The sequence below is a fragment of the Ictidomys tridecemlineatus genome, unplaced genomic scaffold (genome assembly GCF_052094955.1).
Source record: "Ictidomys tridecemlineatus isolate mIctTri1 unplaced genomic scaffold, mIctTri1.hap1 Scaffold_213, whole genome shotgun sequence".
NCBI classification, from domain to species: Eukaryota; Metazoa; Chordata; class Mammalia; order Rodentia; family Sciuridae; genus Ictidomys; species Ictidomys tridecemlineatus.
The window spans coordinates 239,904-250,930 of NW_027521834.1; positions in this window are offsets into that span (position 1 = coordinate 239,904).

Here is an 11,027-nt window from a genome sequence, read left to right on the forward strand (position 1 = left end):
CCCGGCCAGCGGGTCCTGGGGGCGCAGCAGGCCCGGGCACCGCAGCGCACTCGGCCCATGAGGCACCCAGCCGCAGTTCCCCAGGACCAGCCCAGCTCCCTGCCAGCCCTGGGAGCAAACCCCGGGCAGCAGAGGACACTTTACAGGAGGCCAGCGTGTGTGTGCCTTGGCCTCCACAGGCTGGGCCGTCTCCGTCTCCACTGCCCAGCGCTGTCCTCAGAGGACCTCAGCAGTCACAGGAAATAGGAAAACCAGTGGGCATGGCTGTGTCCCAATAAAACTTTATTCACAAAAACAAGCTGAGGGCCGGACATAGCTGGACACAGCCGACCCCTAACCTAAGGCTGGGGTGATACCTGTCTAAAACTCTGTGTCACCCCAATTGGCGGCCGGCCATGACCAGGAGCAAGGGGGCTTTCTGCAGTCTGGGCCTGACGCGCTCTGCACAACAGAGAGCAGGGCTCCGTCAGCGAGGTCTGCCCCGCACAGGAGGGGAGAGGCCAGCACATGCATGGCGCATACTGGACGCCGGCCTCAGGAAGCTGTCCTTGGGGACTGAGCCCAAGTGCTAGCAACTCAACGCCAATGGCCTCCGTGACTCTGTGAGCGGGTGCTGGCCAGCTTTTCCTCACCAGCACAAAACGCCCCACAAAAGGAATTCTAAGAAGAAAGAAGAGGTGGATGTGGGCTCAAGGAGATCTCCGCCCATGGTGGCCTGGACGGTGCCTTACCATGGGCCTGCGTTACGGAAGACCATGATGGCGGAGAGTATGTGGCAGAGGGGGCCACCTCGGTGGCCAGGAAGCAGACAGAGAAGACAGGGACTGAGGGCAAAAAGAAACGCTTCGATGGCACCCCCGCCCCCAGGGGGACTCACTTCCTGTGATCAGTGCCCGCCTCCTAAGATTTCCACCATCTCCCAGTGGCAAGCACCAGCAGCCAGGGCCTTGAGCCTGGGGGACATTCCACATCCACGCTACACAGGGAGGGGGCTCACCTGAGAAGCATGGCCTCTTACCAAGCACCCCGAAACTGTCCCGCCTCCTGAGCCCCCCATCCCTTGCCTAGACTGTCAGGGACTGGGAGGTGGCGGTCCCTGCCTGGGTTGTGCTTAGTTTCTCCAATCCTGAGAGGGGCTTGCAGGATTTGCTGTCTCTTGAAGGAAGGAATTGGAGAAGGACCGGGCAACTAACATTTCCTAAACCCCTATTTTGTGCCAACTTAAGACGTTCACACACGGACACTTCTCCAACATAAGAATCATGTGAAAGCTGGGCTCAGGGGCCCACGCCTGTCATCCCAGCCACTCAGGAGGCTGAGGCAGGAGGATCTGAGTTTAAAGCCAGCCTCAGCAACAGGAGGCCCTGAGCAACTCAGTGAGACCCTGTCTCTAAGTAAAATACAACATAGGGCTGGGGGTGTGGCTTGGTGGCTGAGGGATGGGGATGGTGGAGGTGACAGCAGCCGTCACTCACACTCTGGGACCAGGTACCACTCATTGTACTCACATTCTCACACAGGGACCTGGTGTCCCTAACTCCCATTTTACAGATAGGGAAATGGAGGCTCCCGTGGAGAAGCCGAAGGCCCCCAGCCAAGCCCTGGAACGTTGCTGAACCAAAATCTGGCAGCAGATCTGCCTCCTTGGAAGCCCAGGATCCTGGCGCTGAATCACGCGCTGCTGGAAAAAGGCTGGGTCTTGCCTCATCAGGGGGCGGTGTGGAGGCGGAGGGGGCTGGGCGGGACGGCCCCTGCTGTAGGAGCTGGGAAGGGTCCGAGCTGAGCGAGGCCGGGCGGCAGGGGCAGGAGGGTGGGCTGGGGCGGGCTGCACCCCCACCGCCGAGGTCCCACCCAGCTCCCCCGCAGCAGCAGGCTGAGAGCCCTGGGGTGCCCGGCGCCCCCGTGATTGGCAGCCCACAGATGGCGGGGGTGCCTTGGAATTTATTATCCGAGCCTGCCTTTCGGAGGGGCCTCGCCGCCTGACACTACTTTATCTGAAAGCTGGGGATGGTTAGCGGAGCCCATCTGTTAGCCAACGAGGGGGCTCGGTGGGTGGGGAAGTCTGCGGAGTCATTTAAAAGGAATTTCTCTGATGCTGCAGCCAGGGCGGGAGGTTATCTGCCCCTGGGCGCTCGGGCTGCCTGGAGCCGGGCCTGGGGGCGTGGGGCTGGGGGCTTGGGGGAGAGTGTGTGAAGGGTTTTGCTTCCTTCTTCCAAACCCCAAATTGCTGGGTTCCTTCCTCCATCAGAGCCTCGACTTTAACTTTGCAATGATCCTTTCCAGCTAAAGCCTACCGCATTAGCATTGTCAGTGTCTTGGTGACGAATCTGGGACAGATGGGGATAAATGCAGTGATCTGAATTAATACTGGGGTCGCTAATGAATCCAGGAGCTGAGAAATAATTAGGAGAAGTTACTGCTCTCGACATGGTGAAGCCTGTTGGGTGCTTTCTCCCTCCCCCTCAACGAACAAAGGTGGCCCAGGGGGGGGGGGAAAGGCTCAAAGGGGACCCTTGAGTGTCAGGGCTCCGTTTCTGAGATGTTTATGACAGAGGTTGGTAAATGGCAGGTGGAGCCAGAAAGTGGTTTTCTTGATTGTTTATCAAAAGTTCATCCCGGTGGGAGAGGTGGGCATGCCTGTCATCCCAGCTGCTCTGGAGGCTGAGGCAGGAGGATCTCAAATTCAAGGCTAGTCTCAGCAATTTAGAGCAGTCCTAAGCAATTTAGTGAGACTCTCCCTAAATAATAAATAAATAAAACGGGCTGGGGAGGTGGCTCAGTGGCTAAACACCCCTGGGTTCAATTAAAAAAAAAAAAAGATTCTTCATGGGTGGCCCCCTCAAATGCTCAATGAAGTAAACCCCGTGGAGGTGACATGTACTGCCCGATGCTCTGAGCTGGCCCATGATGTGGGGTCCACGCGGACATGAAATGTCCATCTCATAGACATTTCTGCACAACCCCATACTCTGTTCACCCTCTTGTACCATGGAAAAGTGCTTCTGCAATTTTTTTCCAGGACAGGCTCCTGACAGCGGAGTGGATTCCACCCAGACACCCGGCTCAGAGCTCAGAGCCCTGGACCTCACGGCTCCTCTGCCTCCCGCCCCAAGAATCCGGATCCCTGGATGCTCCTCCCCTCACGCTGACGTTTCTGGGGGGCCTCAGGGTTCCAGGCTTGCAGGGCCCTGCGGAGTGGTATGGAGAACCCGAGGATAGGAGCACTGTTTTTGTAACTGGGCGCATGACCAGTGGGGTCTCCAGGACAGGCCAGCGTCTGCTTTATTCCTCCTTCCCCAAACTTTGCGTGGTTGCAGATGAATAATGAATGGAGTATTTAATTCTTAAATGGCTATCTACCCCGCTAGACTGCGAAGTTCCCCAGGATGGCATCTATTTGGCTAATAACCGTATCTGGGTTCTGGGGAGAGGGGCCGCACGGGGTCTTGACGCAGATGACTGAAGGGGGCCCGAGCAGCCCCGCTGAGCCCTGGTGGGCAGGAGCCCCGAGGCGATGCCAGCCGGTGGCCTGCTGTTCCCTGCAGCCTGCGTGCGCTTCCCGGCAGGCGGGCGTGGACGGAGCTCAGCCGGCAGCATCTTCAGAAAGGCACTGACGGGGCTCCTGGCCACAGGCCATCCAGGGCTGACTCCAGCCCCCTGCCGCCCTCCAGGGACTTCCCGCTCTCCCCAGCCTTCGCACGGACACGCCTGAATAGCAGGCTCGCTCGGGGCCTCACGTGACCGCGGGGCTGCCAGGGGGTGCGGAAGCCGCCAGGGGGTGCGGAGGCCGCCAGGGGTTCGAGGGTCACCTCCGCAGTTAAGTCATGTACCTGGCGGAGACCGTGTTGTGGAGACGGCTTCAGGGAACAGAGTGTTCTCCCACGTCTCCTTTGGCCTTTCCTCCTCCCTCCGCCATCTGGATTCCCAGCGTTTCCATGGGGGGGGGCAAGGTGAGGGGCCGTCCAGACGCGGCCAGCGGGAGGCCGAGGCTGCTGCTCATCCCGGCCCAAGGCTCTTCAGCCGGAGCTTCCCCGTGCTCACGGTGGCTTGTCCTGCTCCCGGCACGAGGATGACCTGGAGCTACATGATGGGCCCCTCTGAGCTTCCCTCCTCATCTGCTAACCGAGAGGCCCCATGGAACCCCTAAAGTTGCTCAGAACATTCTAGAAGACACTGAGCATAGAATACACAGCACTTGTGTCTCATCAAGTTCAGTTAATACAGCTAACAATAATGATGGCAATAATAATAATAATAGCAATAATGCTTCCTGGTGGCAGAGAAGGATGTAAACTAGATTTTATAGACATATTTCCACAGGTTTCCAGAGCACAAAGGAACAGGCTCCAGCCGACTCTGAAGTCCTAGAGATGCTAAGTCCCACAGAGGGGGGGACCTGGCCAGGCCACACAGCGGCAGGTGGGTGGAACCCATGTATCCCTCTCTGGGTTCCGAATCGCTGGGGTCTGGCTCACCCCACTGCAGAGCAGACTGATTCCCCGGCATGGCCCGAGTTGCTGTCAGCTGGGTCTCGGGGCTCCCTGGGGTTCAGGGACAAGTCTGACGTGGGCCAGGGATGGTAGAGTGTCCAGCAGATGCATGTCCTTCCAGGTGTTCCGATCGCCACTCCTGAGAGAGGCCAATGCTGTCCTAGTTTAGAAGTGGGTCTCTCGGAGGTGACTTGACAGACCCAAGGCCACACAGCACATAAACGGATGGCTGGGTTAGTGCACGGAGCTGAGTTGTGGGACACTGTGCGCCAGGCATGGAGGCCTCTCGTGTAAGGTGCCCAGAGACCTGCAAGAGCTCACGTATTGACATTTAGCTGTGTCTGACAAACATCTCTCACTGTGACCTTCAACAATGTCCTCCTGCTCCCTGGGCCTCAGTGTTCTCATCTGTACAACAGGAGTCCTGCAGGGTCACCTAACGGGGATGGATACGATGAATCAGCTAAAGCAAAGCTCTTAGAACAGGCGTGGCGTGTGGTCAGTGTTCAGTAAATACCGGTGGCCACTGACTTGCCCCACGGTCACAACTCTTGGCAAGGTGACAGTTCAGTGCCCTGCAGGGTAGGAGTACCCTGGGACGTAAGATGTCTGACCCTCAGTCCTGGACTCCAGGTCCGTGTGGCCCTTCTCTGTGACAACGCATACATGGAGGGCTGTGACGATGGTGCCCTGGTCCCAAGGGGAGAACAAGTCAGAGCTTCCTCACAGGCTGATCCAGTGCCCAGCAAGGGGCCAGCCGAATGCTGGGCTCCCAGCGGTCGGTGGCCCATGAGCACCTGCCAGCCCTCTCCTCTCGGGTCCCCTCGTGCATGGTCAGAGCTATGTCAGGGACTCCCCAGCTGTGGAAGCCAACTCCTTGCTGATGGAGAGAAATTTGGGGAGAAGGGCTGTCTGCGTCAGCTCTGTCACTGCTGCGACCAGAGGACCTGAGCAGGAGAAGTGTATCTGGGGCTCCCGGCTTCAGGGGCCCAGTCTGTGGATGGCCAGCTTCATGGCTGCCTGGCCACCGTGAGGCAGGAGAGTGTGGTGGAGAGGAGGGGTTCAGGTCCACCTCTGCACACTGGGGACAAAACATATGCCCCAAAGGCACAGCCCCATGACCCATCTGCCCCAGGCACAGCCCGCCGGCCTGCAGTCCCCACCCAGTTCATCCATTGCAAGAGCCGGAATGCTCCACCCGGGTCAAGGTTCTCACAACCCGGTTCATCTGACGCCCAAACTTTCTTGCCTTGTCTCACCCAGGAGCTTTTGGGGGGCACCTCACATCGAGATCATAACAGGAGCTACTTTCCTCTTCATGCCCCCAGGAAAAACATCAACTTTGGTGGAAAGGACACATCCACTGATTTGGAATTTATTCTTGGTCCCCGTCCAGATGAGTGACTTCAGGAAAGCCACAGCCCCTCTCTGAGCCTCAGTTTCTGAATCTGTAAAATGGTTTTTTTTCCTTGAGGGTTTAACGGGACCGTTTTCCTGGGGGCAAACCCTGGGTTGCATACCACTGTGCGCCAGGCGGAGTGCCACCGTGTGGGAACCTATGCCAAGCAGAGGGCCTCCACGCCATCTGGGTTTTTAAGGAGCACTGGGTGACTGTGAGTAGCCACATGGATCAAGGGCAGGGTGAGCACCTGGAGACCGTCCTGACATCAGTCCCCTCAGTCTTCCTGGTGAGAAAGAGCCCCCTGAGCCCCGCCACACCGTGAGCACACTGAGCCTGAGGGCAAGGCCCGGCTCTCATTCAAGGTCGCCAGCTCCGAAGCCACCGAGCCAGAAGTTGAAGTCAGCCAACTCGAAGCTGGAGCCTGAGCTTATGTAGGATCCAGAATCCAGCTGGACGGGAACGGGGAGAACAGAGACGCAAATGGCTCTGACTGGGGCTGGCACCGTCACCCGGTGACTGACACGGAACTGCATGATCAAGGCGTTAATTAAAAGCAGAGAAAGCCTGCTGCCTGCCGTTCCTCCGCCCCCACTTCTCTCTTTCAGGCCTCGGGGTGCAGAGCTGCACAGAGAGGCCACCATTCCACTCGCAGGGTGGAACTCGCAGGGTCCCCAGACTTGGGGACTTAGAAAAGCACCTACAACAGAGGTCACTCTGGTGGCCCTCTGGCCAGAGCCAGACCTCCACAGTTGGCACCGACTATGTGACATTTAACATAGATACACATACACATCTGAATTGGTTTCTAACATTGAAAACCTGGGAGATTTTATTTCAGCTGCTCAGGAGGCTGAGGCAGGAGGATCACAAGTTGGAGGCCAGCCTCAGCAACTTAGGGAGGTCTTAAGTAATTTAGTAAGAACTTGTGTCAAAATTTAAAAAAAAAATGTTAAAAGGGCTGAGGGCTGGGGGTGGCTCAGTGGTTCAGCACCCCTGGGTTCAACCTCTGGTACCAAAAGTAAATAAATAAATAATAAAATGGGAGGTTTCCCACAAAAATCCAGATCCCCTGGTGTGGCTGAGAAAAGCGCCTCCTCTTTTGCCACCCATTGGCCCCGTTGGCCCCGCTTCTCTGTGCACATTCCTGGGGGTTCGACTTTGAGACCCCGCGGGTGGAAGGCCGCTGGCGGGAGGGGCGCAGTCCCCTTGGCGGCAACGCAGCGAGAGGCCCGGGCTGGGGAAGGCCTCTCCTCCTGGCCAGGCAGAGATGACTCACGGGGCCAGCATGTGTCTCCAGCGGAGCCAGTTTTCCTTCCCCACTTTGTTTTCATAAAGCAGAAATAGAAATTTCCATAACGTGGTGCGGCTCCACCCAGCAACCGCGGGCCCGAGAGAGCCAGTGCTGTGGGTGAGGTCCCCCGGGAGAGTGGGCCGGGGACAGTGTGTGCACAGTGCCACGGGGGTGTCCCTGGGAGACAGCCACCCCCCCCGGGACCCCCCTCCAGAGACACCATCAAGGGGATGGGTTCTCCAGGGCAGGAGAGGAGAGAGGGGACCAGGGACCCAGGCCAGGTTCCATAACTAACCCTCCTTCTATCCTACCATCTTTCCCTCCCTCCCGCCCTCCCATCTGTTCATCTTTTATCCTTCTGTCCATCCATGATCCATCCTTCCTTCCTTTCTTCCTTCCATCTTTTCATCCATCCACCCATCCCTCCCTCCCTCCATCCATCTATTCACCTTTTCATCCTTCCATCCGTCCATCCTCACTTCTCCCACCATCTGTCTATCCTCCCTTCCTTCCCCTTATCTGCCTTTCCTACAGCTGAGGATCTTTTACTGAGCACCTACTATTTGTCCGACTCCCCATTCTTTACTTCAAAGACACAGAAATAGGCAAACCAGACACATAACTGTGTTCTCACGAACCCTACCGTCAAGCCCGGGAGGAGAGATCCAAAAGGGAGCGATAGCTGGAGGTTTGAGGAACAACCCAAGCGTCCATTGATGAACCGAATCGGTGCCCTTTGGCTGGTCCTGGATGAGGTTCCTGTGACCTTAAATGAAGCAGATCCCGGACAGTGATAGAGCACCCCCCACAGAAGCTAAAATCGGGGCATGGACTGTGGCCACAGGGTCCAATAGTGAGCCAGGAGCCTTGCTAGGGTTTCATTTACTGTTACTTGCCTGATAGGGTTACAAGAAGCTGGGACAAGCGACGACTCCAGATGTCATGGGGGCACTAGCACCCGAGGGTATCGGAGAGCTTTCCTGGGCCACTGAATGTTTCATTTTTTATTTTTATTTTTTTGAATGAATAATGTTTTCTCCACCATGTGGCAGAGAAATTTAAGAGATGCTGATCAAAGGATGCAGAATTTCAGTGAGACAGGAGGAATAACTTCAAGAGATCTATTGTGCAACATTGTGACTATAATTAATAACAATGTACTGTATTTTCAAAAATTGCTAAGAAAATAGACCTTTTGTTTTGCTACAAACAGATAAACATGTGAGAAAATGCATACATTAATTAGCTTGACTTAACCATTCCACCATATTTCAAAACATCATCTTATAGACCGTAAGCATATACGATTTTCATTTGTCAAAAGTAAATAAGAAGGAAAAAATAGAGACGGGACAGATAATGATAGATCAATAGAAAGAAGAGGGAAAAAAGAATAAAATAAGGTATAAAGTTTGGAAAGGAGGAAAAAGCCTTTGCAAGAAGTTGGGAAAGTATTTTGCAAGGAAAACCCCATCTCTATTAAGGCATTCAAAGAAAGTTTCCCTGAAGATGGGCCTTTTGGGCCAGGTGTGGTGGCGCATGGGGATCATGCCAGCGGCTCGGGAGGCTGAGGCAGGAGGATCTCGAGTTCAAAGCCAGCAAAAGCGAGGCCCCAAGCAGCTCAGTGAGACCCTGTCTCTGAATAAAACACAAAGTAGGGCTGGGGTGGAGCTCAGTAGTTGAGGGCCCCTGAGTTTAATCCAAAGAAAGAAAGAAGGAAGGAAGGAAGGAAGGAAGGAAGGAGTGGGGTGCAGAGGGTGGGTAGGAGTTGCCTGGGAACCTGGGAGAGGGGCACAACTGTTGGGCTTCCAGAGGAGCAATGAGTCCTCAGGCCCATCTCTCTTCTCTCTTGACCTTAAATGAGACCCTGAATGAGTGTCAGAGGCCGGGAAGGCTCGCTTAGCAGTGGGGGAAGACCACTGCTCTGTGGCGCGGGAGCACTCGGTGCCAGGTGGGTGGCAGGTCAGACGGAATCCCCTCCTCACGTCTAGGATGCAGGAGAAGAAGGTCCTGTGGTTCAGAGAAGTTTAGACACGTGCCCGGGTTTGCCCAGCTGCTGAGTGCTGGAGTGGGGATCTGAGTCTCCGTCCATCCTGGGGGCTGTTCTTTTAACCACCAACTCAGGTGGCGGCCTGTCCCTTAGGAGGGATCCTTGCCCTACGGGCATCCAGTCCAGGGAAGGCTTCCTGGAGGAGGCACCGTGGACGAGCTCTTGGGAGAGCAGTGAGCTTTCCATCCTCCAAGAGAAGTTCGCCATCTTCCACAAGGAGATTTCCTCGAGAATAAAGGGCCCTGGAGACATGAAAAGGAAACTCATAAAAAATTCATCTCTGAGTAGTAATTGCCTCATAAATGTACTGAGCTGGAGTGAAAATGCAAATCGGGCCGTGTGAATTAATGATGTAAACAGTTGGAATGAGGGTGCGCGTTCCCTGGGGAAGGTCCTGCACCCCCTCTTCCCTGTGCCAGACGAGCCAGGGGGGCGACGGTGTGCCCTGAGGTTTCAGGCACCTTCTCAGACCGCCTGTGACCGGCGTCTCCAGCCCCCGAATCCTGCTCCGCCTCACTTCTTCAGCGTCTCCTGGAGACAGGGGTGCACTGGTCACTTTACCGCTCTCTGAGGACCTACTGTGTGCCGGGAACAGTGCTGGGCCTGGGGCCCCCGTTCCTTCTTGCTCAGCCGGAACTTGAGCGACCGCATTGGTTTTCTGGCTGGGTGGGGCGTTTGCCAGGTCTGTATTGAGCACCTACTATGTGCCGGGAGGGCCCCACTCCACTGGTAGGGCCAGTCCTGGGAGGTCAGAGACCACCCTCTGAGCAGGAAGAGGGGCCTGGGGCTGGCTCCTGGTGGAGGCCCCTCAGCGGTGAGGAGCTGGTCCAGAGCAGGTACTAGGGGGAGGTGGGTCCGGGCACACTCAGGAGTCCATGGCTGGCAAGGGGAGCCTGAGAGTGGTGGGGGATGAGCCTGAGGACTTGGAACATTCTGGAAGATCCTGTGTATCTCCTAGGGAACAGGAGCGTGACTCAGCTTGGAGTCAAAGCAGCCTTCACTTTGCTCTGCCCCATACTCTGATTCTCTGTCCGGCAAGAGGTGGAATATGCAGTCTGTCGGGAGACCGTTCAGAGGAGGGCACGCCTTATACCCTCCTCTGGTTTTCCAGTGGGTTCCGTGGAACCCCGGGGCTCTGTGCCCACATCACCGCCCTCGCCGCGGGGAGCCGGTGTGAGGGTTGGACGGGAAATGTTCTGGATGGGCCTCTTTCTCTGGCTGGGTCGGCTTCCCTTTTGTATCCCATCAGAGTTTGGAATCCCACGTGAGATTTCGCGGGGAAGGGTTCTGTTGCTTAAATAAGAACCACTCGTTGGATGCAGAGAAAAGTCGAAATCATCTCGCCTGGGACCCAAAGCTTTGGGGAACCCTGTCCCTGCCCATCCTCTGGGTTCAGACCCCATCCCCCACCCCTCTGCACACCACCCCAGACTCCAGCCACCCACGTTCGCACCAGGCCACACACACGGTGCCTGTCCGTGTCCCTGTCCCCCTGCAGGCTGACTTGCAATGCTCCTTCCTCTCCCAGGCTCTCTGGGGCCCGCTGGAGGGCTGCAGCGTGACCAACACACTGTGGGTGTCCCTGAGGACCCTGACCCACCAGGAAGGGGCTCCTCTTCTGCTGTCGCACCTCATCCCCCACTCGACTGTGAGATCCAGGATGGAAGGACCCCGGGCCTGGGTTTAGCGGTGCCAGAGCCAGGTCAGGCTCGGACAGGACCCCAGGAAATGGGTGCTGAGCAAACAGGTCCGAGAAAGAATGGAGAAAGAATGATCCGGGGCAGGTGAATAAGG